General features: G+C 39.8%; 1 long non-coding RNA gene across 1 annotated transcript; it reads left to right on the top strand.

Moving 5' to 3' along the window:
- Positions 1-153: 153 nt before the first annotated feature.
- On the top strand, positions 154-23510 carry LOC120246688. Its single transcript, XR_005532104.1, has 3 exons — positions 154-234; positions 15468-15473; positions 23499-23510. It is a non-coding gene; the product is annotated as an uncharacterized LOC120246688 (long non-coding RNA).
- The last annotated feature ends 296 nt before the right edge of the window (positions 23511-23806 follow it).

Here is a 23806-nt window from a genome sequence, read left to right as displayed (position 1 = left end):
TGGGATAGCAGAGGTTCTGACAGAGGTTTATGTTAATTTGCTAGCGCTGCCATAACAAAGTACCACAGGCTGGGTGGCTTGAACATCAGAAATTCATTTCCTCACAGTTTTGGAGGTTAGAAGTCAGAAGTCAAGATGCCAGCAGGGTTGGTGTCTTCTGAAGCCTCTCCCTTTGGCTTGTAGATGGCCATCTTCTCCCTGTGTCTTCACACGGTCTTCTCTCTGTGCGCATCTGTGTGTTCATTTCCCTTATTATAAGGACACCAATCAGCTTGGATTACAGACCATCCTAATAACCTATTTTAACTTAATGATCTCATGATTTCATCTCAAAAAGCAGTCACATTCTGAGGTACTTGGAGTTATAACTTCAGCATATGAATTTGTGGGGGGGATCCAGTTCAGCTCATGAGAGGATGATAATGGCGACCTCAGTGGCTCCTCACAGGAAGGCCTGGAGGGCAGAGATGATGCCGTCAGCATTCTTCACAGTGGCTTAGTCATGGTGGGCATTTGGTACAGGTTTTGGAAATGAGTTATGGCTTCCACTTAGTGAAGTAAGATTCTGATTGTGGCCCTCCAATAGGTACATGAGCTTTTCCTCTCAGCTTTTTATTCATGTATGAATTTTATTAGAATTTTGTTGACCTTCTCATTTAAATAATTGTTAAAAATACTGACCATGATCAAGAATTGAGGCCTTCTCTTGTGCAGCCTTCCTGTGAATTGAACAATGAGCCATGATTTTTAGGTAGGTTTATTTAGCGAACTTAAAGTCTACCTAACTGGGTTGCCATGCAGGCCACGTTTCTTCACAAAGATGTTTAGTTTACATGTTTATTTCACCAAGAGTCTTCACAAAATTTTTATAGATGAGTTTATCACTACCTGATTCTTAAAAAGGACTTGAGGTGGCTCTTAGAATGTAGACACAGTATGTCTCAAGTATCATCTTCACTTATCCCTTTTATGACCTTGTTGCAGATGCCAGTAATGTTGATCCAATTTGTTTGACTTGTTCTCAGTGAACCATGCTGGTGCCTAGTAATTGCCATTCTCTTGAGTCCACAAACCACATAAAGTCACCTTTCTGGAACACTGACCTCTACTTCCCTGGTCTGCAGCTCCCCAACGACACATGATCATCTACATTGAATAGACAGGTAGGGCTAAAGTGTAGAGATCTACACAGCTGTTCCATGGGCCATTAGGATTACCTGGAGTCATACTTGAAAGGCTTAATGGGGAATAATGTCCTAGGACAGCCATTCAGTAGAACTTGTATTGATGGAAAGATGGTAAGAAAAGCTCAGATCTGAGAAACATGACTTGTTTGATCTCAGTCTCATCATTATTCTTTTGACCCTAGATTACATATTCATTCATATATTGATGAATATTCTCAGTCTAGAAGGCAAACTCCCCGAGGGCAAGAAGTTTGCCTGTTTTGTTTGTTCCTATTGCTAGCAGTTGGATAGGTTTCTGATATTAAACAGTCACTTACCCTGATGCTAAAATTGCTCCTATGTCTAATGATAATACCAATATTTGTTCTATCTAACCTCAAGGTCTTTGAAAACATCTTAATGAGATGTGAAGGCAATTTATAAACCATAAAGTGGCTTGTAAAGATAAGCAGCTATCAGGTATGTAATTTTGAAAGGCAAGAAACGAGATAAGGAGACTATATGATAAAGAGCTTGCTGTCACATATGGAGTTCAGACTTGATGGAGTACGAATCAAAACTTTAAAGGAATCCATTCATTTGCTGGGTTGCCAACCCACAACTCAGCTTTAAAAAAATGTTGAATTTGATTAGAAAAATCTGAAAGTAGCTATAACTGCATTTGAAAGCACAAATTAACTGAATTTGTGAGTGACACACATGAACTTCACTTGTATCACTTCCCTCGTAGATGAATTCTTTGTGTGAGAAGTGTCCTTTGGCAAAACCTCAAAGGTGGCTGAGAATTCCTTGAAGTAATTTGTTTAAATAATCACATGAGAAGATCCCGCTTAAACCTCTCTGTAAGCAAACAAATGCCACAAAGAAGAATGAATTTCATACCTTTTAGGAGGCCATTAATTTATTTTCAGTGGCATTAAGTAATGAACACTCTTACAGCAAGGTCACAGTTCCATTTTATATCAAACAGCTATCCTTCCTCATATATGATACATGAAGCACATTTCTTACTCAGGGCAAAATGTTTTATTAAAATCATTTCCTTTGTTCTTTTGTATAGACTGTTCTTTGTGACAATAAAGATTGTCTGCATGACATATCTCTTTAGGACAGCCATTGTATAATTATACTAATAGAGCTTAATCTAATGCAACATTAATTTTCTTCCATTATTTTCTCCAGGAAGGAAGCCACTATTGTTTACATGACAATGCAATTTCTTTCTTTTTGTTTTCTTTTATCTATGAGAGGTTTATATTAGGGGCAGTAGAGGAAATAAATCTCAGGGTTTGGGAAGCCTTCCTCAATTCTCTGGGTGCAAAGGATCGCTGATAGTTACAGAGCAAAATAGAGCAATCATTATATCCTACCTCCCTGCCCTCACTACCATGATTCTATTATTCAGCCATTTTTGATGAAAGGGAAAAATCCCATCCTGTAGCAAACAGGAGTGTATGGCCAGGCTGTTTGACTTTAGAACCATCCCCTCTATCCCTTGGACTTGAGTTTTTACAGCCTTTCACCCAGAGTAGTGCAAAAACCTCTCACTTGGTCTTTCTACCCATCTTTTGCTCCTTTAATCCACCTTCTCTGTGGCCTGAGAGATTTTCCTAAAATGTCAATCTGATCATGTCATTCATTAAAGTTCCCTAACTCCTAGGTACGGCTTATAAAGCTCTCCATACCCTGTCTTCAGAGTGTCTTCCAGCGTTTATCCTCATCTCCCATAACTAGCATTCCCAGATACCCACAGGGAAAGCCCAAATGCTCTTCCACTCTGAAAGTCCTGTGTAATGCAAAGTGAAGTAATGGTGTTATCTTTTTATGCACTGATGCCACTTTAAGTATCAATCAGGTCTCTAGAGAGCAATTATATAGAATTCAACATTTCTAATAATATGAATGATGTAAGGAATGAAAACTAATTTGTCTTTATTTTGCATTTTTTTCACCCTATAATGAGGTCCATGGTAGCTCTCAGTAAAAAGTGAAACATTTGGAGATGAGATTAGTAGTGTTCTATTTCAGGAGGTAATAGTTTAAGAATTAAAAGAGAAACTGATACCACCTAGGAAATATTAGAGGGAATTTTCTTGAAGGCAAGTGTGGTATGGTAGTTAAGACCTGAATGGAGCCTGAATTCTTAATGTCTTAGTTTACACATGGAACACTTATGTGCTAGGTAAAGTAGCGATGGGTATTACAGTGATGACTCTCAAGGAATCCTGACTCTTAGATGCAAATATTTGTTGAGTTCTCTCCTATTTTGACCCTAGGTTTGGGACATTAGCAATGTGATACAAACAAGCTTAAAGAGTGTGTCTTCATTAGACCTTTCCCTTTGTTGCTTCTCACTGAGAACCCTTTTGCCACCAACTGAAGAAATCTGGGCTAGCCTCCTTGAAGATGAGAGATCATACAGAGAAGTCCTACTGGCCCAACCCCCCTAGATATGCAAGTAAGCCTAACCAGCACCACATGGAGCAGAGATGAACCATCCCAGCTAAGCACAGCTCAAACTGCTGACCACAAAAATTAGGAACAAATATGTGATTATTTTTTAAATCATTATGTTTTGGAGTAGTGTACACAGCAGTGGCTACTGACACACTGGAAAGCCAAGTTACCTAACTTCTCTTAGACCCATTTTATCATGTCTAAATGGGGATAGTTTTAGTAACTTAGGGTTGTTGTGTAGATCAAATGAGATAGTTCATTCAGAGATCTTAGCACAATAAGTGATCAATAAATATTAGTTATGACATATTTTATATCAGTAAGTATCATAGTGATTAAAATATGATTTTATTTCACTAATGTTGGGCATGAAATACAATGTTTCATATTTCTTATACAATTTCTGATATATTATCTACTTTTCATATGTGAACAAATAGAAATTAAATGATATGCTTGATAAGAAAGTGTTTCCCAAATTTGGCTTCTTTGCGTGTGGAAGAGATAATGAAACTCTGGTTTCACTTTTTGAGTAAGGTGCCACAAAAAAGGTAAAGGACTCTGTACATTTTGTATATGGTCCTCATCCTTGGGCAGATTTTATGGCCCTCAATAATCTATATCATTATTTATTTCATTTTTTATCTTGTATTTTATGTGTTTCTAAGTTACCTCAAATTCTTTTTAAAAATTTTTGAAGAGGAATTTAAAGAAGAATAAATATAAAAATACTACCTGAGTAATGATATGGTCCTCCAAAGAGTTTATGATGTTAAAGTTGAATAAGGGCAATATGTGAAGGGTATTGTATTTTTATGATTTTCTAGGAGAGTGAAAATTTATTTCTATGGCTATGCAATAGTTTAAATCCTTTAGAATAAGAACCTGTGCTTATAATGATGAAAACAATAAATATTCTAATTCAAAGTTAATGCCTCTGAAATACTGTGTGGCCTTGGTCACACCATTTCTGAGATGAATATCAATAATAGATTTTTAAAATTTCTAGCTAAATCTATGTGCTCTCTGTTACCTTCTGGATTTAATTAAACTTTTTTTTTTTTTTAAAGTTTATTTTTTGACAGAGAGAGACAGCATGAGGGGGGATACAGAGAGAGAGGGAGACACAGAATCCGAAGCAGGCTCCAGGCTCTGAGCTGTCAGCACAGAGCCCAACGCGGGGCTCAAACTCCCAAACCATGAGATCATAACCTGAGCCAAAGTCGGATGCTTAACCGACTAAGCCACCCAGGAACTCCTCTTGATTTATTTAATTTCTCTGAACTTCTGTTTCCTGGTCTGCAAAATGGGATGATAGCATTAAAGTATGCATACATGAATCGCCTGGGGATCATCTGAAAAGTCAGATTCTGACTCAGTAGATTTGTGGTGAGATCCAAAATTCTGCTTTTGCAACAAGCTCCCGTGTTTGCGGTCCGTGTTTACGGTCTATGCCCATACTTTGAGCAGCAAGCATGGAGAGCATGGGTTGGCAAATTATGGCCCATAGGTCAAATCCAGCAGTTGCCTGTTCTTGTAAATGAAGTTTTGCTGGAACGCAGCCATGCTCACTTGTCTATGTATTGTTTATACCTGCTTGTACACTACATTGTGAAAGCTGAGTGGTTGCAGCAGAGGTTGTATGGCTCACAAAGCCTAAAATAGTTAGTCTGGTGCTTTACAGAAAAAGACTGTCAATCCTTAATATAAAGCACTGTAAGTTCATAACACCTTGAGGGGGCAATGTAATGCTGTTGAGGGAGATGGAAGGATCTGAGGAAACACGTTATTATAATGGGTCTCACAGGGTCCTCAGATCCTGGGAGTGGGTTGGATTTGATCTACGAGTGTGAGGCATTGTGTATAAGAAGCAACAGGGCTGGATGACAAATAAGACTTCAAACAGGCTTTGGAGTCTTGGCCTCACCAGTTATCTACCTCTGTGACCTTGAGCAAGTCATTTTTAACTCTTTGTGCCTCAGTTTGCTCAGCTGCAAAATGAAATTCATCAAACCAGCTCATGGGTTCTATTAGAGAATTAGTGATTATATATAAAAGATATTTAACATTTAACCTCCTTTAGGATAGATAATAACTGTGTTATTGTCTGTGTATTCCCCCAGATTCTTACATTGAAACCTAACCCATAAAGTGATATTATTGGGGGGCGCCTGGGTGGCTTAGTCGGTTAAGCGTCCGACTTTCGCTTAGGTCATGATCTCACGGTTCGTGGGTTCCAGCCCCGCGTCGGGCTCTGTGCTGACTGACAGCTCAGAGCCTGGAGCCTGTTTCAGTCGTGACTCCCTCTCTCTCTGACCCTCCCCTGCTCAAGCTCTCTCTCTCTCTCTCTCCTAGAAATAAATAAAACATTTAAAAAAAAAAGTGATATTATTGGGAGGGTGGGGCCTTTGGGAAGTGATTAGGAATTAGTGTCCTTATAAAAGAGGCTCCAGAGAGCTCCCTAGCTCCTTCTCCCCTGTCGAAGACACAACAAGAAGTCTGAACCCTGGAAAAGGCACCCTGATCTCATGGTTCTGGAACCTGGAAGTCTGAGAAGTAACTTTCTGTTGTTACGGCCCAAACAAAGACTGTTCCCACTGTTCTTATGGCGTTGGTCAGGAAGAGAAAGTCTTGTCAGTTGTGAGAGACTTGCTGCCAGAATTTCTAAGCTTTTGTGATATCCAGAGTCAAGTGGGTAGCTATATCTGGTTCCACACAATCCTCTTTGGGAGAGGGCCCTGGTGAGAGTGTGGTCCCAGACAATTGAGCTGGGCATCATGTCAGCACTTCGGTCCCAACAGTAATAGTATAGAACCCAAGACCAAAGTCTTGTCACAGGGAGGGGAAAACAGTGGCGGTTTTATTGAATGCCTACTATTGTCAGTTGGTGTACTAAGTATTTTAAACACCTTTTCTTTTTTCATCCCAGTTTTATTGAGAAACAACTGACCTACATCACTGTATAAGTTTAAGACCTAGCATAATGGTTTGATTGACATATATTGTGAAACAATTGCCATAATAGGGTTTATGTCACTCAGCATGTGTCTGCTGGAAATGTCTGTGGGCAGGTGGAACCTTTTATTATGATCTCTATACTTGGGCAAGGGAACTGTTTGAGCTCTGAGGACAGGAATGGGAGACGGGCATGAGACCATTGGGATACGACTGCTGGCTTGGTTCCCTACCCAAGTAAGGCTGATAGTATGGGCTCCACAGTTATCTGGATTCTGTGGTTAGTCTTATTAGGTGGTTGGGATGGAGTATTACATTTAGTGCTAGATGGGACTATAAGTTGGCCTCTTACCTGGCAGAGTAGCAGGATGGGACCTGGGGCCTATACAGCTTATTGTTTGGGGGCCCAAATTGGGCCAGAGCATGTACTGAATATCCTAGTCAGATGAGACCACAGGTTCTGCTCTGTAGCTGGGGGAAGCCATGAGCTGTGTCAAGTGCCATTGTAAGCAGAGCTGTTGGATGGGCTGTGTAGTTTCTTGTGTGCTCTGGTTAGGCTTCCTAATCAGGCAGGCTAAAGGCTATATTCAGCAATGAGCAGGTCTATGAATTAGGTTCTCTGCTTGGGCACAGTGGGAGAAGAGGCTCTAAAGCCAATAAAGATTTTTTTGGCTCAACTCATGCTGACCTGTACCCCAGGTTTCGTGGCCAAACAAGGCCACTGGCTTTGCTGTGCTGCTCTCCTCTAGGGTTGAGCACTGCTAGGCCACACAGCTTACAGGACTTGTCACCAGCCCTTCTGGTCAGATGGGGCCAGAAGACCCTTTCCACAGCAGATGTGGCTATGCCTCAGCTCCCAGGCTGGGGTAGAAAGGGGAGGGGCCACTGTAGGCTACTCTATTTCCCAAACTGGCACTCGAATTGTGGGGAGTGAGTAGGAGCTAACCTCAGCCTGGGCTATGAATTAATCCCTCTGCGGGGTACCTCGGTGGCTCAGTTGGTTAAACATCTGACTTTGGCTCAGGTTTTGATCACACGGTTAGTGATTTTGAGCCCTGTGTTGGGCTCTGGGCTGACAGCTAGCTCAGAGCCTGAAGCCTGCTTCCAATTCTGTATCTCCTTCTCTCTCTGACTCTCCCCTGCTCTCTCTCTCTCTCTCTCTCTCACACACACACACAGAAATAAATAAAAAACATTAAAAAATTGAACTAATCCCTCTGCTTGTGCACACAATGGAATCCTCCACACCCAGAATTGGCTCTACCTGGGTGATCAACTCTACTTATCTACTTCTTGGTTTGGTTGCTGAGCCACGCAGCTTTCAGAAGTTGTTGCCAGTTCTGTTGGTCAGATGGGTCTGGAAGATACTCTCCAGGGCAGGTGAGGCTGTGACTCTGCTCCTCCTCTGAGTATGGGCAAACTGGGCTCTGGGGCCACCAAAACTCCTCATTTGAGGATATGAATAAGGCAGATCTGTACTCTGATATTTTCCCTAGTTAGAGTGTGTCCCTAACTTGGTTCTTCAGATGAGCAAAGCTACTGGTTAGGTAACTACTTGGTCTCTGAAGGTTTGTACTTTCTCTGCCAAGATCCCTGTACTGTAAGCCCCTCCCCACTTCCCTCACAGTGATTCCCAGTGGTTGAGTTTGAAAATTCCTCTGACATCCCAGTGGTTCAAGATTGAAATAGGGACTCCCCAGTAAAGACCCCAAAGCTTGGGAAATGTTGGTCTTCCCTGAGTTCCTTTTTTCACTAGAAGAGCCTGACGCTCAAGGGAGACCTCTCCTGGTGCTGTGCTGGCCTGGGGGAGGGACCATGTGGTCAATGTATAGCTGCTTCTTTTACCCTTCTAATGCAGTCTGTCTTGATCTTTGTGCTGTGTGTATGTGGCTTGCTTCAGCCTCATTTTCTAGGATTCTCTCAGAGGTGTCTTGTTGTTAAATAGTTGTTAGTTCTTGTAAGGGGAAGGGAGGTCATGAATGACCTATTTTGTCATCTTGGTGATGTCACTACATTATTTAATCTTCTCACATTCTCTAAAATATAGATACATTTTCTTAACAAAGAAGGAAACTGAAGATCAGAAAAATTTAGGAATCTAAGGTCAACCACATAATGAGTGGCAGAGCTGCATTAAGACCCAGAACTGTCTGATTTAAAACCAGTGCTCTTTCTACTTGGCCACGAGGCTTCCATACTGTAGGCTAAAGGGAAGGTAATTTGGTAAAGACTTGGCAAAGAGAGTAGTGCTCAGGGGCTTCTCCTAGTAGACTTGTTGCAACCCTAGCTAATTGTGGGAACATCAGTTCCAGGCTTTGTTCACTGCTTGGAACACACACAGTCAACCTGACTAATCTGATGGGAAATTATGTGACAGAGGGCAGCAGGTTGGATAATAATAATAAGAATGATAATGATCCTAGCATTGGCTACCATTTATAAAGTACTATGATGGGCCATGTTCTACATACAATTCTCATTTAATTAAAATAACTTCCCTGTGAAATAAAAATTACTCATTTCAAGAGAAGTTGAGTTGCTTGTTCACAAAATCCATGTGGTTTCCACAATGGATCTGAGTGGACAGATAAACTGAGCTGTGAAGCAGAGTATTGACCAACTCTGAGGCCACATTTAGCTCTGATATTAGCTAATGTGGTAAGCTTGGACAAGTTATGTGTCCCTCTAAGTCTCAATTGCTTTACTGTAAACAGGGAGTTTAACCAAATAATATTTTATGGATATCTGAGTTCTAGCATTTTAAGACTCTGTGAAATTTACATTAAACTTGACTATTACTGTTATTTGGAGAAATTTGAATGTTTAAGAACTATAGTTTTCAGGAACATGTTGAGAGCTTTAACTTTCAGAGTTCATAACATTCATTTAAATATTTAAAGGTGAGGGACCCATGTCTAAATGTGGGTTTGTTCTTCACAGATGTTTTGTTTGGCTGCCAACCTGAGGATTTAGAACATTCTGCCTTGAAATCAAATTGCATAATATTATGCTTCTGTGATTTTCACCTGGCAGTTGTCAGATCAGATCTGGCCTCCATTCTGGAAACATGTACAGAATTCCAGAGTGAGTGCTTCACGCATGAACTGACTTTGCTATTTGAAACAGTAAAAACATCCTTAGTCTTTTGCCTTGCAAAGCTCCATTAGCAGGAGGGGTTGGAAGGAAATGCGTGTCTTTGGAGTGCTGCTTCACTTCATTATGGGATTTCTGTTGAGGCCCAAGCTCAGGCATTTGCCTAATGAAGTAACTTGGCATTCACATAGTCTGATGGGGTGGGAGCTGTCTGCCTACCATGTGAGTCCTGCTCAGTACTGTGCATACCAGCTGGACTTGGGCGCAAGGTGTTCTAATTCAGGAAGGTAACATTCTGGGCATACCCAAAGCTTTGGTATAGTTGTCTGAGCAGTCCTTTAAGCTTATTATTTTGGGCTTATTATTTGCTGAGTCATAAGCTGCTTATCTTGGGCTTATTATTTGCTGAGTAATATACTAGGTGTATGGTATGATGCTGGATACAGGAGGCTTGGGGTGAAGGGACAGAGCTGAAGGAATGGTCCTTTGGCCTTTGGTTTCCCATTGGCTGGCATGCATTCCATCTAGACTAGGAGGCAACCAACCTCACATCAAGTAGTCTGGGAAGAGATTCAGCTTTTAAACCACTGCTAGAGAATGTGACACAGATGTTCTGAAGAGAGAGAAAACAATGGAAGAAAGGGATTGGCACAGAGGCTAGAAAAGTGTTCTTGGAGTATTTGGTAAGGTAGGCTTTCCAGTTGGGTGCCAGAGGAAAGGGGAGAAGGCTGTAATGAAGGTGACTTTACCCTGATTTGGTAATGTAGGTCTATTTGTTACTCATCAATGGATGTCTTTGATGGAAATTCCTCAGAGATGAGCAGACTAGCAGCTTACGGAACCAGCCCTTTGGTAGAATGAAGAAAAGCTGTTTCTTAAAGTGCACACTTGAGAAGCTTGAGAAGTGGGCTGGGAATATGGTAGCTTTTTGACAAAGCTTTAAGTTTTGGAGCCAATGGTGTGGCTATCTTTCCTTCTAGTCCCTCTTTTTTCTTTCTCTCTTGCTTTCCTTCTTTCTCTTTCCCCTAGACTCTTTCCATGAGTGATGGGGTTCTAAAGTGCCAGTTCCAAGGTGGAATCAGTGTTAAAATGGGGCCAGGGCAAGGTCAATAACTTGGGAGAGGATGGAACAGTATGTAAACTATGAAGTGACAAGCCTTGCTGATAACAGGCCACAGCCATGACAGCAGCCCTCTCACTCATCGATGGAAAGTTCGCCATGTGTTATCCCCTTTGAAAATGGACTCCTGTGAAGTAGGTGTAACTATCCCCATTTTACAGGTGAAAACCCAAGGCTTAGAGAGATGACCTAGCTTGATCAGAGTCACATGGGGCAGGGGTGGGGTTTGTTTCCTAGTCAGTCCACCTCCAAAGGCTAAGTCCTAGGCTGAAAGCAAGAGACTTGGAATCAAAGCTGGAGTGACTGAGAACTTGCAACTAAAGACAAATCCTTGCATCTTCCAAAGATACAGAGCAATGAGAGCTGAACTCCCCAAGCCTGCACAAATGAATCCCGAGGCCTGTCCTCTGTGGTGTGGGCCCCTTTTGGGGGCAGCGCAGCAGGAGGGAAGCTCTATGGGCTCTGGAATGGCTAAGTGCCTCTGCTGGGCCCTGGCTCTGTGGCTTTGGACAAGTTGCTTCTACCCTGTGAGCCTTAGTTTTTGCATTTTGCAGAGATGGAGTGACAACTGAGAGAGAGAGAGTGTGCAGTTAGCAGGCAAAGAGCAGAGGCCAGGCAGCGCACAGTAGGTGTGAAGCCAATGCAGCCTCAGAGGGCCGCTCTGCGTTTGGGTTTCACCTTGTCCCGTTTAAAAACTTCTTCAGCTGAACCTGCTGCTTGTCTCCTTCACTGGAAGGAAGGCACGTTTTAATCATTTTGATACATGCTATTTAAAGCTCACATATGAGACTTAGGATATGGTCTGGGGTGAGTCCAGCGTTCCTGGAAATGGTTGCGAGGACACCCTGTCACCTCTTCTGTTAGACTGATTAACACGTTCCTGACATATGCTATAATGCCATTCTTCAAGCTGAATTCTCAGGTGATAATTCCCACTTCATAGCAATATCATTTCATTTCAGCATTCAGTGGCACTAATTCTTATTAACCTACTAAAGAAAAGAACTTGACTGTTCCTAGAGAACCGTTTCTGGAAACTACTGGCTTTTATTCCTGCCGGAGTTTAGTTGTCAGAAATAGAGTTCCATTTGCATTTAGTAGACTGGGAAGATCTCTCCAAAGAAATTAAACACGGAGCCCTAATTTGTATTAATGTAATATAATTGGGGTCTTAGTTGGAACATTCTAGGTCATGTTTACATGGAAGCTTGCTTTTGTCATGTTTGCATGTCTGGACAGGAGACCGTTGCCGCTGGTTTCAAAACGGTAACAACATAATTTTTGTGGGCCTCCTTTATGGAGAACCTACCCCTTGGTTTCATTACCACTCCATCTCCTGTTAAAGGGGCTGACAGCTGCTGGGATGCAGACCCCCTGTCTTCCCGGGGAGGAAGGTGAATTCTGATGGCAGGTTGTGAAATTCAGGAAGTCTGGGGAGCTCTCACACTTGACAAAAATAACTTTGCAGCATGGGGCTCTGGGGAAAGCCTCAAAGGACCAAGGCAGCTTCTTTGGAAGTGTGCTTCCAGCAGGGCATCTGTAGCCCGCACCCCTGGGGTCCGGGGACGCCCACCCTCCCTGCCTCTCTGGAAGGCCGGCTCCTCAGATCAGTAAACGGCGGCACTGTTACCGCTTCTGCGGGGCTGCCTCAGTTCCTGTGTTTTCTCTCTGTCTTGTTTTGTGTTTTCCTGAGACTTCTGTATTGAAAAGGCTGAAAAAGCTCCAGAGGGAAATCAACAAGGGAGGGGCTTTGCTACCCTGGTCAGGTGTAGAGCTCCTTCACACTCTAGAACATTTGTTTTTAAATGTTTTTATTTCTTCCTAGGGGAGAGAGAGAGAGAGACAGACAGAGTGAGCAGGGGAGGGTCAGAGAGAGAGAGAGTCACAGACTGAAACAGGCTCCATGCTCTGAGCTGGCGGTCAGCACAGAGCCCGACGCGGGGCCCGAACCCACGAACCGTGAGATCATGACCTAAGCGAAAGTCAGACGCTTAACCGACTAAGCCACCCAGGCGCCCCGAGCTCTTTCACACTCTAAAAAGCTTTCTCTTTCAATTTCTCAGCACTCCATCTGGGCTAGGGCTGGGGTACGTTCTTCCCCGTTCCACTGTCTGCTTCTGTGTGGGGGAAACCCAGAGATCATTCTGCACCAGATCTTTGCCACTGAATTTCTCCCTCATGGTCTGAAGCCACATTATACCACTTTAAGTCTAGATTTGGGTATCTTCTTATTTACACAGCGCTATCACATTCATGGGAGAATTAAAATTAATACTCAAGCATGCTTTCTTAGTTTGTCCAAGATTTTCTTTCCCATGGAAGAGGGTATTTAAACATAATACAGTTTACTAAGACCCATACACCAAGAGCTAACATTTACTGAACATTATGTTAAGCACATGATAGACTATTTTATCCATTTAGTTCTTAATGACTGCTCTCTGAGGTAGAAACCATTATGCCCCCCCACTCGCAAATGAGAAAACAGGTTTAGAGAGCCTAAGTGCGATTGCCAAACACTGAACCCATCAGGTAGAATATAGAGCTACTCTTGCAACAAGTACACCACAACATCCTTCAATAAGTACGGTAATAAAGCTCCACTTTACCTTTTGCTGATTGAAACAGGTTGCCTTCTCGGATTTTCCTTACCAAATTCTCAACATTGTAAAAACAAAACAATGAAAGCAAACAACTTTCTTTTGGTCCACAGTTTAAAGTCCTATATATATGTTAAAAGCACTTAAAAAATTGCCAATTTTGGCTACTTCTTGTTTTTCTCCATCTCATTTGTTTTTGCCACTAACCTCATTATTTTCTTTTATTTTGGGGGAGTTTCTCCATTGGTCCTTTGAGTTGAATATTCAGTTTAAGGTTTTATTTCTTCCTGTTTTATGATAAATGTATTCAAAACTATGTATTTTCCTATAGCTATTTTTAGCAGTGTCCCTCCTATATTGACATTAGATGCTTTTATTGCTTCTCAGTTTAGTTTTTAAGTATGCATAAATAAAACCCAAAGCTGCTTCTTATAGTAGGAAGAGAAACCAACGTATAGTAGGACTACTTAAAAGATGAGAATACTTGAAGTCTGGAATGAAAGAAGAAAAATAGATAGTAAAAAATATAAAGAATATAGTAAATCATTGGATGCTAGTAAATTCGAATGAAATAAAATGGATACATTTCTGTAAACGAATAAAATTGGAAATTGGCTTAAAAAAGGAATTGACTAGCTCTTTAAACTAAAACCTCTAGATTCAACCCATTTCACAGATGAGAACCAAACTTCTATAAGAAATCGGTAGTTTTATTTTAGAAAATAGACAAAGGGAAAATTGTCTAACACATTTCATGAGGCTAGTATTACTGACGCCCAAGACAGATATGCATAGCGCGCGTACACACACACACACACACACACACAAATTATAGGCTAATTTCACTATCGATATAAAAACTGTGGATGAAATATTAGCCAAATCCAACATTGTGTTTTAAAAAATCATAATCATGGTTTAATTCTAGAAATATAAAGATGATTTGACATGAGCAATTTATTAATGCAATTAATATGTTAATGGTGAAAAGTTTATGGTACCTAAAAATCATGTAGAGAGCCAGGACTTACAATCTTTTAGCATATAATCTTTTATAAAATTAGTAACAAATATTATTCTTAATGGATAGGCCTTAAGGCACAAGATAAGGATGGCCATTATCTCTATCACAGCTCAATACAGAACAAAGAACAAAAGTATTCTGGCTCTGGGATAAGAAAAGCTGTAAGAGGAGTCAGGATTGGAGAGGAAAAGACAGAACTGTTGTTTTAAACTGACATGATCATTTACATAAAACATGAAAAAGCATCCACAAATAAACTATAAAGACTAATAAGAATGTTTAGCAAGTTTTTACTGGGTATAAGGATAATTTAGTATTTTTTATGTTAGCAAAAATCATATAGAAAAGTAGAGAAAAAGTAGTATTACCAAAGAACTATGAATATAAATCATCTATACAGAAATTACTCTAACAAAGAATGCATAGAGCCACTGTGGGTAAAATACAAAATCTTATAAAAAAAATATAAAAGAAACTTGAATAAATGGAGTGATAGTACTTGTTTATAGATGGGATGTTGTAAAGATGTCACTAATTTCTAATCTATTGATTATAGTCAATTAAAATACCAGCAAGCTTGACAAGTTAACTCTAAACAGTATCTAGAGAACTAAAGGTCCAGAAATGGCTAAGATAATTTTTAATAAAGGAAAGAAGGGAATTTTTTACCCAATATTAGACATATGACACTATTACATATATATACATACATATATATGTATATATATATTCCTGGTATTTTAATTTTTAATTATATAATTTTAATTATATAATATATATATATTTTGTTGTTTGTTTATTTTTGAGAGAGAGAGAGAGAAATTGTAAGCAGGGGAGGGGCAGAGAGAGAGAGGGAGACAGAGAATCCAAAGCAGACCCCAGGCTCTGAGCTGTCAGCACAGAGCTTGAAGCAGGGCTCGAACCCACTGACGGTGAGATCATGACCTGAGCCGAAGTTGGATGCCCAACTGACTGAGCCACCTGGGTGCCCTGACACTATTAAATTTAAACACTTAAAACATATTAACAAGTTCTCAGTTGTATGTCATAAATTAACAAACCAGTGGAGGAAAGGTCAATCATTCTACAGATATATTGATATATGTTGGGAGAATTGATTCACCCTTTTGGGGAGGGGTTGAACACTATCTCATATCATATGTAAAATGTCGTAATTGAAATCAGTTCTGAATGAGAAGAGTAAAAAGAAAAAAATAGAAGGTCATGTTTGAGAATATCTGTAACTTTTAGATAGGAAAATTTCCTGAACAAGACCAGAAGAGCTTAAAACAAAGAGCAAGGGTGAAGGATTTAATGACATCAAAACACAGATTATATTCAATGAAGAGGAGACCATAGGTAAAATGTTGAAAAATGGCAAGCCAAGAGAAGTTATTTGTGTAAAACAAAGAACATTAACATCTAAATCATGTGATCATAAATCAGTAAGAAATGGCAGGGAACCTAATAGAAAAATGGACAGCATTATTCAGAACATGAGATATCTATGTGCCATGAACTGAGGGAAATAATTCACCCAATAAAACCATATTGAGATATGAACGATATTGCACTATTGTCTACTTAGAGAAATGGAAGTTGAAACAACTAAATGCCACTTTATAGTCATCAGATGAGAAATATTAGCACATCAAATAAGCCATGCCTTGGCAGAGATACAGGGGATTGAAAAATGGGACAAAAATGTCAGTGATAAGTATGCAAAACTTGATGCCTCGGTATGTATATTTACCAAAAATGTCTTTAACATATTCATAAGGATACATATGTGATGATTATTTATCAAGCTGCTTATAGCAGCAGAATGTAAAGCAGTTAGGTGCCCAATGCTAGGAGGCGATTTATACATACCATGGAACACTAAGAGCACTGTTAGGTCTACATAAAAACAGGAATACTTCACTTAAGAGCACTGCTAAGAGGACAAAGAAACAACTTATTTATACTTGATATTTTTTATGTATATTACATGTGTATACTATATATGAACACTATATATATTTCAGGAATACCTATACCTCTAAGTGGATGTGTGGAAGCAGGGTGAATGGACATATATTCAATACTGGTGTCTGTGCCTGTGGTGAAGAGGGGAGTTGGGAGTGTTGATAAGAGAGGTGAGGGGCGCCTGGGTGGCTTAGTCGGTTAAGCGTCCGACTTTCGCTTAGGGCATGATCTCACGGTTCGTGGGTTCGAGCCCCGCGTTGGGCTCTGTGCTGACTGCCAGCTCAGAGCCTGGAGCCTGTTTCAGTCTGTGACTCCCTCTCTCTCTGACCCTCCCCTGCTCACGCTGTCTCTCTCTCTCCTATAAACAAATAAAGATATTTAAAAAAAAAAAAAAGTGAAAAAATAGAGCCTTGCATGAACTCCTGTGAGGAGAGAGTCTGTCATGAGCTGAGAAAGAGTATAAATTGTGTACCTGAAATCAAAATGAAAAAGAAAAGGAAAATATATATTCTGTAAATGAAATGAATTATTTTTACATGTTGGGGCATTACTGATCCTATGTCTTTTATCATTTGGCTTAAAATAACAATCTTCTTCGTGAGTTATTAGTCAGGATTTATTTAATGACTATCTCCCCTATTTTAAGGCAGTCAGATAATGTCCCTATTATTCATTTCTTTATCCCCAGACCCTAAAACAGTATGACTGGTCCATGAGAGATGTTCAGTGAAATGAAACAGGGTTGCTTATCAAAAACAACATGAAGTGAAGCCTACTTAACTGTTTTTAAGCATTTACTATGTGTTAAGTAGCACATATTCTCAATCCTCAAAGCACTCTGAAGTAGGCTTTCTCACTTGTGTTTTATAGATGACGAAACTTGGATCCAGAGAGTTTAAATAACTTTTCCATGTTTATGAGTGATGGCACTAGAGTTTTTAACTCCGATTGTTTTGATTCCAGAGGTCTCTCCATTACAGGACCCGGCCAGATCCTGACAGAAAGTAGCTACATTCTTTTTTGTTTTTCATACATTTTGGTCTCTAAATTTTGCCTCAAATATATTTCTAGGATATAAAAAGTGAAACATGGGAAAAGCACACAAGTAACAAACTTAAGCTGCTCAAGAGGGATATTTTCCCTTTGGATTATTCTTTTACCTATATCGTTATACATGTAACTCAGAATGATTACCCAAAAGGCAGTCCAGGCCTGATGTTGATCTGGATAGATTATGAATTGATCCAGAAGAACTGAAATGTAGACATACTTTATAGTTCTTTATTATATCTACTTAGAATTTACATCTACTTAAACTTATAGCTGTTAAGACTGTTTACATTAGAGCTAACTAGCATTTATCCAATAATAATATATATGGAGAGGTGGATGCAGATTAATTATGTGAATATGTAATACATCTTATTGCTGAAAAATGCCTTTTTAATAAAGAATAACATATCTGTGGCACTGGCTTAGTTTTAATTGAAGTCATTTTTCTCCTTCTTGAGTTGAAGATAAATGTTCTCTAATGAACTTTGTCACCTTGGCCAGACCAAGTTCATTAACAGCATGACACACTATTAGTATCTAGAATTGTGGTTTTAGAGATTGATGCCAGAGAGCCCTCTCCTACTCTCCATTCTGCAGTTCTGACTAATTCTCAGATCTGCTGGCTTAAAGGAATGGCATCCACGGTGCTCACCATAGTAGATGCTGACTTCCTTCCAGGGAATGTCATGTCTTCCCTGGGCTATACCCACTGTCTCACAACTATTACCTATCTCGAAGTCAGAAGAACAGATGCCATTTGCCCCTCGGGGATTTAGCCTACTTTTTTCTGGCCTGCATAGCTAAATTGTACCAAGTCTGGGCCGAAATGAAGCCAGGAGTTAAACCAAGCTTTATAATTTGGAGGAAACAAATTAACATGCCTGATTATAATTACAACCTGTGTCACAGATTGTACGCCATTGCCAGATCCTTGTCTGTTTCCAGAGCCTTAATAGAGTCTATGGCCCGGCACAGGTGGTAATGTGCCTTGGGCTCTGCCTTACAGCTGTTTGATTTCCCTGTGATCTTGAAACTGCCTTCCCAGGAGTATCATCTAGGCAGGGAGATGGATGCCTTTAGGAAACAAATGTTCTCAGGCTTGCTTCTCTAGATTCAGTCACCTTTTGTGCTACACACCACATTTTCTTGTGTTCATGTCAGAAACTGTTTTGAAAGTGATGATAGCTTTGGATTCAGAGAAATGCAGGCAGATGGATGCCAGGAATGGAGAGCCTGTCTTCTACCTGGAATAAATAAGTGTCCCCGTTTTGTGGTTTCAAGAGGACCCCATAAAACACCTGTCTTTGCACTCAAGTGGTGCTGGGAATTCTCTTAAAGTTGCTCCGTATCTAAAACTTTTCCTTCTGTTGAAAGATAAATCTAGACATGACGGCTTATTGGTCGTGTTGACACACACCTGTTTCCAGACCCTTTCATTCTTGTGCTTGGCCTTACTTTCTTCCTCACCATCCCTGTGAGCAACTCTCAAATGCCTGTCAGAAGTAACTATATATCTTGGCTACAAGTTTTCTCAGGTCTTCCCAGCCAGACAGGAGTTCCATTAAGAGGTGATATTGTGCTCCACAGGATAAAAAAAAAAAAAAGTTCTACTTTCTCCGAAGTGTCCTTCTACGCTGGCTTCTAGGGCTTTCCTGGTGGGATTCCTCATCGGTGACCTGAAGAAGTGGCTGGTTTGATGTTGGCCCTTTATTGCTGGGGCTCTTAATTTCTGGTCTTAATTCCCTTCTTCCTATAGGTGTTTCTCCCCCCTCGCAGAGAAACGACTGGCACTAGAATTGTTGTTTCAGTAGGTTTGCTTTAGGAGAATTCCAAATATGATAGGCAGTGAGAGAACACAAGAGAATCTTGAATCCCAAACAAGAGGGGGACTACCATTAGAAACAAGAAAATTACAAAACCAAGAACATATCTTTAGGGGCAAAAATCTGTGAAAGGCATTTTCCAATATAATTCTCCATTTGACTTGACAAGAGATCTGTGTGGTATGATTCTTATCCTTGTTTTACAAATGGGGAAACTAACACTCAATAAAATGAACTTGCTCAATGCACGTAGCCTGTAAGGGATGTAGAACTTTGGTTCCAAGTCTAGTATTTCTACAGCACCATGCCAGATAGGTTGTGTTCTAGGGTCTCAGGAGGAATGTACATTCTAGGTGTGACAGAGTATGGTGGTTTTCAGGTAGTTGTGTCTGAGCACATTCCTCAGTCATATGGGCCTCCGAAGCCAGCCAGGCTGGGTTTCAGTCTTCCTCTCCACCCCCACCCCCAAAATTAACGCTCCAATAATAAACCACTTCTCTTTCTTGGCAACAGTGTGCTTTCTCAATATCTTAGTCCAGAGATCGTCTTTGCCAGGAATTCTACCTTGCCACCTTTCAACCTGGAGAGTTTCTTCTTTACCTCAAAGTCTCAGTTAAATACTACCTTCTTGGACACCTTCCCTGATTCAATATTCTACTTAAGTGCTTTATTTTTGGCTTGGGTATTATCGTTCCTGTCAGACCTGAAGGACTCCTGACAACCAGGCACATTTGGTGACATGGTGGGACTGGTGGACCTTTGAAGTTCTATTTCACATGTTCGTTTGTCCTGAGGGACATGGTCTGTGAGAAGGCCATTGCTTAGATGTCTTAAAGTGTAGGGTGTGAAGACCTATGGAGAAAACGGCTGCCTATTCCTCTAGTACTTTCATGGACAAGGTCTGAGATCTTCAGGGATGGTAACATCTGAAAAAGACAGTTCTGAGAACTGGTCAGTGGTGACTTGGGGAGCAATGCAGTTTGAGAAGAAAGGAGGCAGCACTGGTGAGGAGTTGCTGAAGACTCCCAGAAATAACAGCGTAAGACCAGAGAGGGTTAGGCTGGAGGGACTGAAATTTGGAGTATTTCTGTTACCTGAGCCTATTGGTTCCTACAGACTGGAGAGCTTAAAGAGAGCAGAGTTTTTTAGCTCTTGGAGCAAAGGGAACTGGTCTGTGTGTGTGACAATAAAATTTTATTGTCGTGTATACTACTGTTTAAATTTCATATGATTTTCATATATTAGGAAATATTTTCCTGATTTTTTAAAATTAAGACTTTTTAAGAGCAGTTTTAGTTTCACAACAAAATTGAGGGAAAGGTGGAGAGTTTTCATACAACTCCTACTCCCACACGTGCACAACTATCCCCATTATCAATATATCCCCCACCAGAGTGGGACATTTATTACAACTGACGAACTTAGATTGACAAACTGTCATTACTCAAAGTCAGTTTGCTTTATGGTTCACTCATGGTGTGGTACCTTCTGTGGAGACCTTGTCTTTTGTGAATTTTACACTTTGAAATAATTGTAGATTGACAGGAATTTGCAAAGAAATGTACAGGGAGATAATGTTCATCCTTTACCTAGTCTCTTCTAATGTTAGTATTTTATACAACTATAATACACCATTAAAAATGAAGCTGACACTGGCATGACTAGAATTTATTCACATGTCATCAGTTATACATGCATGTTTGTGTGTATGTTTATATAGTGCTATACATATTTATTACATGTTTAGCCTTATATTACCACTCCTTTAATCAAGATAGTCAACTGTACTATCCATTGTCACAAGACTTTCTCAGGTGACCTTTTTATAGTCAATTCTATCCACTCCTATCTCTAACCCTGGCAACCACTAGTCCATTTTCCATCTCTATAATTACTTTATTTCATGACTGTTATATAAAATAATGTAGAAGATATCCTTTGAAGATTGGCTTTTTTTTTTTTTTTAACTCAGCATAATTTCCTTGAGGTTCTTCTAGGTTATTTATAGTAGTTTTTTATTTTTATTTTTATGTTTTTATTTCTAGGAGAAAGAGACAGTGTGAGCAGGGGAGGGTCAGAGAGAGAGGGAGACACAGACTGAAACAGGCTCCAGGCTCTGAGCTGGCAGTCAGCACAGAGCCCGGCGCGGGGCTNTGCATTTGGGTAGGCATTAAGTGTAAAAATGTGGAGGCTTAGAAATAATTCCTCAGATGTATGTGAGCTATTTAAATTGAATTCATGTGATGTAAAATCACTAGGAAGCCTTTATATGTTGTGTTTCATGGGAAAAGGGATATGCTCAAAGTTATTTAAAAACTCTAGAGATATTTCTTAATTTTTTTTAATGTTTTATTTATTTCTAGGAGAGAGAGAGAGAGAGAGAAACAGTGTGAGCAGGGGAGGGTCAGAGAGAGAGGGAGTCACAGACTGAAACAGGCTCCAGGCTCTGAGCTGGCAGTCAGCACAGAGCCCGGCGCGGGGCTTGAACCCACGAACCGCGAGATCCTGACCTAAGCGAAAGTCGGATGCTCAACCGACTAAGCCACCCAGGCGCCCCAAAGTTTTTTATTCTTTTTAATACTGAGTTGTATTCTATAGTGTATATGTATCACAGGGACCTTTTCAAAAAATTTTGTTTATCTGTTGAGGGAGAGGGAGAGGGAGAGTGTGAGCGTGAGCGTGAGCAGGGAAGGTGCAGATACAAGGAGAAGAATCCCAAGCAGGCTTCGTGCTGTCAACGCAGAACCCAACACTGGGCTCGAACCCATGAGCCATGAGATCATGACCTAAGATGAAACCAAGAGTCAGATGCTTAACTGACTGAACTACCTAGGTGCCCCCTCTTTATTTTTTATCTCTATTTCCTGCACGGCACCTGGCACATGGTTGGAGTCCAACATGAGGTATGTGAAAGGATAATTTACTCTGCAGATAACTTGCTGTGTCAAATACTTTGCATGAATAGGGAAACCTGAGGTTGGCTATTTCTATAGCATTTAGAAGAGCCAAATCTTCTGACCTACTGGTTCAAATTCACCACCATGAGTCCCTCTTGATCAGTCATTTTATTTGACTGATGAAATGGATTAAATAAGACTGACAAAGAAACTGTATTTGCATGTGGTAGAATTGGGCCAGATTTGAAGTTGGTGCTATGTGTGAATTAAGTCTTGAGTGTCTTGATAACCTCATGTGATTTTTACCCTCACGTGAAGGTCAACTAAAACTTGAAATCTCAGGAAATGAAATTGCACTGATGGGGAGCTTAAGTGTAAAAATCTGATGAATGTCAAAACTTTTCCCTCCTAACTTATACTTCCAATAATAATTTGTTCCATTTCTATTGTGCTTGAAAATTATAAAAGATAGTTTTCCATCATCTTATTTATTCCTGAATTAATACTGTGAGGTGTGTGGGGAGCACACAGTGGTGATGATGCTGAGTATTATTGTCATTGCACTTGACAAATGAGACTACAAAACTATATAAGTGTCAGGTGAGTTGCCTGAGACTGAAAAATCATTTAATGAATGAACCTGGCTAGGACTCTGATATTCATTCAACATTCATTGTATCAGACTGCTGTTTCTCATCGATAAGCAAACACTTTTTTTTTTTTTTAGAAAACATCAAATCTTTGCTTTTTAAAAAAATTTGTACCTGCAGACTATTTTCATCATTTGGCTCTCAAAATCTCAATGTCAAAGCATCCCATGTATGTATTCCTACAGCATTCACTCACTGAAAGTCATGTTTGTAAAACAAAACAAAACAAAACAAAAACAAAACAAAACACAAGCTCTCTCTTAATTGTTTTTCCTCAAACAAATTTTAGAGGTACTTAGAATAAACTACTGTATGTTATTATAGATGATTGCAGTAATTTATTTTACCTGGGAGCAAGATCCTAGCTATTGAGTAAATTTTCTAGAAATCTCCAGATGGCTTAATTATACTATTTTAAAAACCAAGCATATAAAAATAAAATGGATAAATAAGCACAATTTGGAAACATACAGAGATGGAAAATAAAAGTTAAAGCAAAGCTTGAGTCTTTAAAAACGAAATCTTTTCATTCATGATGAAAACTCCACAAACTAGGAATAGAGGGGCACTTCCTCAACTTGATGAAGAATATTTGTAAAAAGTCCACAGTTAACATCATACTTAATGGTTAGAAACTGGATACTTTCCCCTAAGATCAGAAACAAGGCAAGAATTTTCTCTTATCACTTCTATCTAATATCATACTGAAAGTCTTAATTATTGCAATGAGACAAAAAAATAAAAGTTATACAGTTTGGGAAAGAATAAAGTTGTGTTTGTTCACAGATAATATGATTGTCTATGAAGAAAATACTAAGGAATTGACAAAAGGTCTCCTCTAACAAGTGATTATAGCAAGGTTTCAAGATACAAAATTAACATATAAAAGTCAATTGTTTTCTTCTATACCAGCAGTAAATAGAATTTGAAATAAAAAAAAATAGTACTATTTAAAATTGTACCCCCTCAAAGAAATACT

This window comes from Hyaena hyaena, unplaced genomic scaffold, assembly GCF_003009895.1.
Source record: "Hyaena hyaena isolate Hyena2069 unplaced genomic scaffold, ASM300989v1 scaffold_477, whole genome shotgun sequence".
NCBI lineage: Eukaryota > Metazoa > Chordata > Mammalia > Carnivora > Hyaenidae > Hyaena > Hyaena hyaena.
This window is presented reverse-complemented; position numbering and strand designations above follow the sequence as displayed.